The following is a 6,381-nucleotide window of genomic DNA, read 5'->3' as shown; positions in this document are numbered from 1 at the left end:
TCCTCCCTTCCTCCCATGCTCTTCTGTGGAGGTGCCCAAGTGCTGCTGCTGCCATCTGGTGGTGGTGTAAGAAGATGTTCCATCCTTGCTCTTCAGCTATTTATTACCCTATGGACTTCTGCTCTGGACTTACACTATTTGTCTTTGCAGGGGTTCCCAGGGAGTGGGTCCGTTCTAGTTAGTAGGGGTTGGGTGGAGGGTGTGTGGATTGGTTAGGTCGCTAGTTCTTGCTACCTCCGTGAGTTTAGTGTTCCAGGGTCTAGATCTGCACCAGTTTAGTGCTAGACAGGGTTCTGTTGGGGATGTATCTGTTATGCCTTGTCGTTTCTTTTGTTGTGGTGTTTGTTTCCTTGTTGGTTTGTTTGTCTGGTCTTGTTTGTGGTGTGCCTGTCGTTTTGTGGTGTGTGTGTGTGTGGTCCCGATGTCTCGGCCTCCCCCCTGGCCTAGTCCTCTGTTGGTCTCTCCTGCTCTTCTATACCTTCACTTGCTAGGATGGGGACGTTGAAGGTGGTAAGTTGGAATGTCAGGGGACTCAATTCTAAGTTTAAGAGAGCCTTATGTCTGGAATTTGTGAAGCGTCAGTCTCCCCATGTTATATGTCTACAAGAAACTCATGTTACGGGTCAAAAAGTCCTGGCCCTTAACCCCTTAAGGATGCAGCCCTTTTTCACCTTAAGGACTGAGCCCTTATTCGCAATTCTGACCACCGTCGCTTTACTAATTAATAACTCGAAAAAGCTTTTACCGAATATTCTGATTCTGAGACTGTTTTTTCGTGACATATTCTACTTTATTTTGATGGTAAATTTTCGGCGTTACTTGCATCCTTTTTTGGTGGAAAATCCCCAAATTTCATGAAAATTTAGCATTTTTCTAACTTTGAAGCTCTCTGCTTGTAAGGAAAACGGATATTCCAAATAAATTTTATTTTTATTCACAAACACAATATGTCCACTTTATGTTGGCATCATAAAATGGACATATTTTTGCTTTTTGAAAAAATTAGAGGGCTTCAAAGTAGAGCAGCAATTTTTAAAAATTTCATGAAAATTGCAAAATATGAAGGGACAGATGTTACAGAACTACAACTCCCAGCATGCCTGGGCAGTCTAGGCATGCTGAGAGTTGTAGTTTGGCAACATCTGGAGGGTTACCGTTTGGGCACCACTATAACAGTGGTCTCCAAACTGTGACCCTCCAGATGCTGCAAAACTACAACTCCCAGCATGCCCAGACAGCCTTTGGCTGTCTGGGCATGCTGGGAGTTGCAGTTTGGCCTTCCTAGTGGTTGCCACAGTAGAGATCACTTTACTTTCACTTTAATTTCAAATCCCCCCCCCCCACCCCACCGTCGTTTCCCTACCTGTGCATGTCTCCAGCGACGATCGGGGGTCCTCACACATCTTCTCCTCCAGGTACCGGCCTCCATCTACTCCCCACGACATCCAGGGGTGCGCAGAACCTGGGGGTGGGGGTGTTGCCATGGCAACCCACTGTCCTACGCTGCCATTGGTCAAAATCAGTTCTGACCAATGGCAGGGGATAGGATGAGATCGCAGCACTGCGACCTCGCTCCTATCCCTCAGGATGATCGGGGCTGTCACTGACCGGGATGCCTGCTGAATGATTTCAGCAGGCATCCCGGTCCGATCCCCAACCGACTAGCGGCGGGGACCGGAATTCCCACAGGCGTATGCATACGCCCCACGTCCTTAAGGACTCAGGATGCAGGGCGTATGCATACGCCTGGCGTCCTGAAGAGGTTAAAAGGGCCTGGATAGCAAGGGGTTACCATGCTGTGTATTCCACATACGCTAGGGGGGTCTCAGTTTTGATTACCAAGGCCCTGCCATTGGCTGTTTCTCAGGCGGTTTGTGATCATTTTGGGAGGTTTGTTATTCTGTATTGTTCTTTGGGGTCTTTTTCCGTTGTCCTAGTCTCTGTGTATGTCCCCCCTCCCTTTCAGGTTGAGTTGCTAGAACTAATCATTAACAAATTGCTTTCTTTTCCTTCTGACCCTCTCCTCTTCATAGGTGACTTCAATGTAGTTCCTGATCCAGTCCTCGAACCCACCACAGCTGCTGACCATGGCAATGCTTTGTTTAACGCTTGGCGTTTGGCTTGACAGACCTGTGGAGGTGGAAGTACCCTACGGAGACGTCCTTTTCCTATTACTCGGCTGCCCATAAGTCGTTTTCTCACATTAATCTGGCGCTGGCATCCAAGGATCTTCTACCGGCGGTAAGAGACATCTCCTACATCACTAGGGGGATCTCAGACCACTCTGCCTTATCAGTTGTATTGCACCTTGGCCCTAGTCCCCCCTCCCGCATTTGGCGCATGCATCCGGGTGGTTACTGGCTGAGGCGGTTGGGGAGGCGCTAGGGGCAGCCCATGCTGACTATTGGGATCACGTTGGTGCAGTGGGATGCTTCTAAAGCTACGATTAGGGGGGCTTTCATAGCGGGAGTTGCAGGTCAGTGGAAGTTGCGGTCGGCCTTGGAGACTAAATTGTTGCAGGAGGGGGGTGACTTGGAGGCTGTGTATGTTAGGGATCTGTCTCCTGAAAACAAAAGGGCATGGGCTAAGGCTCAAAGATCTCTATAGGTTGTTCAAAAAGACAGGGTTCAGTTGCGCTTGGCGGCTAGGGAGGCGGCCCAGTTTGAATTTGGGGATAAAAATTATAAATTGCTGGCTTATCTGGCTAGGGATGCTCGCCCTCAGGCCTCTATTCCCTGGTAGTGATGGGGTGGTAGACCCTCAGATAATTAATGCTGTCTTCAGGGACTTCTACTCTGACCTGTATGATGCTCCCTCTGTGCCCTGTCAGGGGGAGATCCTCTCTTTTCTACAGGATCTATCCCTTCCAATGCTTAGTAGAGCTCAGGTAGAGGCTTGGATGCCCCTCTTACGGTGGAAGTGGCCCAGGCTATATGGGATCTTCCTCATTGGAAGACTCCTGGCTTAGATGGAATGGAGGGCGATTTATGTGGGCAAACGGGGTTTATGCCGGGCCACTGACGTGAATGTGAAGCATTTGCAGCTAAACATAGCGGCGGCAGGGGAGGGGTTTCCTGCGGGTGTGGTTGTTAGTTTGGATATTTTTAAGGCCTTTGACTCAGTCTTGTGGCCATATCTTTGGGTAGTGTTGGGTGCTTTTGGGTACAGTCCCCGTTTTTGTGCTTGGGTTTGACTCCTGTATGATAGTCCCAGGGCCGTATCCATACTAATCTTGAGGTATCTGCTCCCTTTTCTCTGGGGCGCGGGACTAGGCAGGTGTGCTCGCTCTCTCCCTTATTTTCCAGGTGATAGAGCCCTTAGCTGCAGCCATTCGTAGGGATTCGGGTATCTGCGGTATTCCTAGGGGGTCTATAGTCGAGAAGGTTTCCCTCTATGCTGATAATACTCTGGTATATATGCCAGATGCGGAGGGTTCGCTACTGTTCCTTATGGACCTGCTTGACAGATTTGGTGTAATTTCGGGCCTGCGGGTTAATTGGGCTAAATCCTCCCTTATGGTGCTTTCCTCTGGGGTCCTTCTCCCTCCTTCCCTTACGGCTGGCGTGCAGGTGATTCCTCGTTTCCTGTATTTGGGTGTGGAGGTTACTCCGTCCCTATTAGACTATATTCCTCTGAACTTGGAGCCACTACTGCACTCCACCGTGGAGAGACTGAGGGCATGGTCCACACTCCCTCTTTCCCTAGCTGCTAGGATTAATATTTTCACAATGATTTACCTTCCTAAATTTCTGTATCTTTTTCACTTTGCCCCGGCTATTACCCCTAAGAAATATTTTGGTGCATTAAGCTGAGCTCTGGGATCCTTCTATTGGCAGGGAAGGCCTCCCAGACTCGGTCGGGCCCTTCTTCAGGCTCCTAAGCAGCGGCTGCCCCTGATGCCTAAAACTATTTTCTTGCCTCCCAGTTGGTCTATGCAGCGTGGTGGATCGACCTTGATCTGTCGAATTCGGCAACCGCCCTGGCTGGTGCGCTCATGGGGTCAGAAGCTCTGACTAATATGCTTTACAGGTATCACTCTCGCTCCTCCTATCCTATTCCTCTGTTGACTAAAGCTAAGGTTTGGTCCGTAGTGTCGGGTAGATTTCCGCAGCCCTTGGTATCTCCCAGGGCACCCTTGTGGGGGAATGTACATCTACCTTACCTATATGGGTTACAGGAGGCCGGCTTTTGGGGATCGCATGGCGTCAAATTTGTGATTCATCTGTTTTGGGAGGATCAGGATTTCCTATCCTTCATGAGAGAACGTTACGGCATCCCTGGAAATGCCTTGTTTAGGTATTTTCAGCTCAGGCATGCAGTTCGGGCACAATTTGGCTCCCTGTCGTTTACCTGTTTTTTCGGAAGTGGAGCTCCTCCTGGGCACTACGGATCTCTCCAAACCTCTTACTCAGTCATATGTCCTTCTCCCTTTCATAAGTGGGTAGCTGATATTCCGGGTCTGACTGAGGGGCAGTGGAGGGAGGTTGAGGGCTCTTATTACACAACGGTTGTTAGTAGTAGGGATATGCTGATCCAATCCAGATATGATCTACGGTTGTAATATACCCCTGCTAGGCTTAAACGTATGGGACTCTCCCCATCTGACCTGTGCTTTAGATGCTCCTCGGATATTAGCTCTTTCTTGCATGCGGTGTGGGAATGCCATGTCATTGCTGTCTTTTGGAGGGAGGTGATGGGGTTTCTGGATGCCCAATTGGAATTCCCTTTTATCCTTGACCCTGTGGTGTGCTTGTTGGGGGTTGTTAATGATTTGATCTCTAGTTCCCATAGACACCTGCTGTTTAGTTTTCTGCTTTTTTGTGCCCGCAAAGTGGTAGTCATGATGTGGAAGGATACGTCCACTCCTCCGCTGTCCCAGTGGATATCTTTGGAGAATAAATATGTCCCGCTGTATCAGGCTCTCGCTATCAGTCGCCAGTCACCTAAGAAATTTGATAAGGTATGGACCCCATGGTTGCTGCTAGATGTCTCGGCTGACCCGCCGGATAGACTGCCTCAGTAGGTCATTGTGGAATGTCATTATAACTCTGGTGTTGTGCCGGTAAGTGTGTTTGCTGTATGTTTGGTTGTCTGTCTATCTGGGCCTCCTTTTGTTGGGTCTCAGCATTGCTCCTCTGTTACTTGAGTACCCATCTTGCTGTACTCTCCCTCCCTGTCATGGTGATGTTGCTGGTCTCTGGGACTTCTCGGGAGTGCTATTGTCTGTGATTATTCCTATCTTGCCATGTTGGCGATGTTTGTTATTGAAATTTGCAAAACTTTAATAAATACTTTAAAAAAAAACACCAAAAAAAAAACACCATAGGATTTGAATCCTATCAATAGTCCCTGGCCCTATCTTATATGAAGGATAGCCTTATACCTATCCCTATCTTATATGAAGGATAGCCTTATACCTATCCCTACCTTATATGAAGGATAGCCTTATACCTATCCCTATCTTATAGGAAGGATAGCCTTATGCCTATCCCTCTCTTATAGGAAGGATAGCCTTATGCCTATCCCTATCTTATATGAGGGATAGCCTTATACCTATGCCTATCTTATATGAAGGATAGCCTTATGCCTATCCCTAACTTATATGAAGGATAGCCTTATACCCATCTCTATCTTATATGAAGGATAGCCTTATGCTTATCCCATGCATGCTTAAACTCCTTCACTGCAGCTACCACTTCTGCAGGAAGGCTATTCCATGCATCCACTACTCTCTCAGTAAAGTAATACTTCCTGATATTACTGCAGAAACCTTTGCCCCTCTAATTTAAAACTATGTCCTCTTGTGGTAGTTTTCCTTTTTTTAAATCTCCTCTCCTCTTTTACCGTGTTGATTCCTATCTATATCCTTCTGGAGATACGGCCTCCAGTACTGCGCACAATACTCCAAGTGAGGTCTCACCAGTGCTCTGGACAGCGGCATGAGCACCTCCCTCTACTGCTTATCCCTCTCCCTATACACCCATGAACACTTCCCTCTCTACTGCTTATACCTCTCCCTATACATCCATGAGCACTTCTCTCTTTCTACTGCTTATACCTCTCCCTATACATCCAAGCATTCTGCTAGCGTTTCCTGCTGCTCTATTACATTTGTCTTTTTACATTATTACTGTTCTGTTGACCAGCAGAATAGGTGGTGATGAAGTTGGTATTACATTTTGACATTTGTTTTTGTATATTTACGTCTTTTTTCTCTTTTTTTTTTTACATAATTATACAGTAAAAACAAAAATGTCAAAATTTAAATACCAACTTCATCACTGCCTATTCTGCTGGTCAACAGAACATTGAACGAATCCTGGGCAATTTTAAGATCTGACCCCTACCTTAAAGATATACTGCCAGCATATCCGGGTTTGA

Source organism: Hyla sarda, chromosome 2, assembly GCF_029499605.1.
Source record: "Hyla sarda isolate aHylSar1 chromosome 2, aHylSar1.hap1, whole genome shotgun sequence".
Classification (NCBI taxonomy): Eukaryota; Metazoa; Chordata; class Amphibia; order Anura; family Hylidae; genus Hyla; species Hyla sarda.
Note: the sequence above shows the minus strand (reverse complement) of the source record.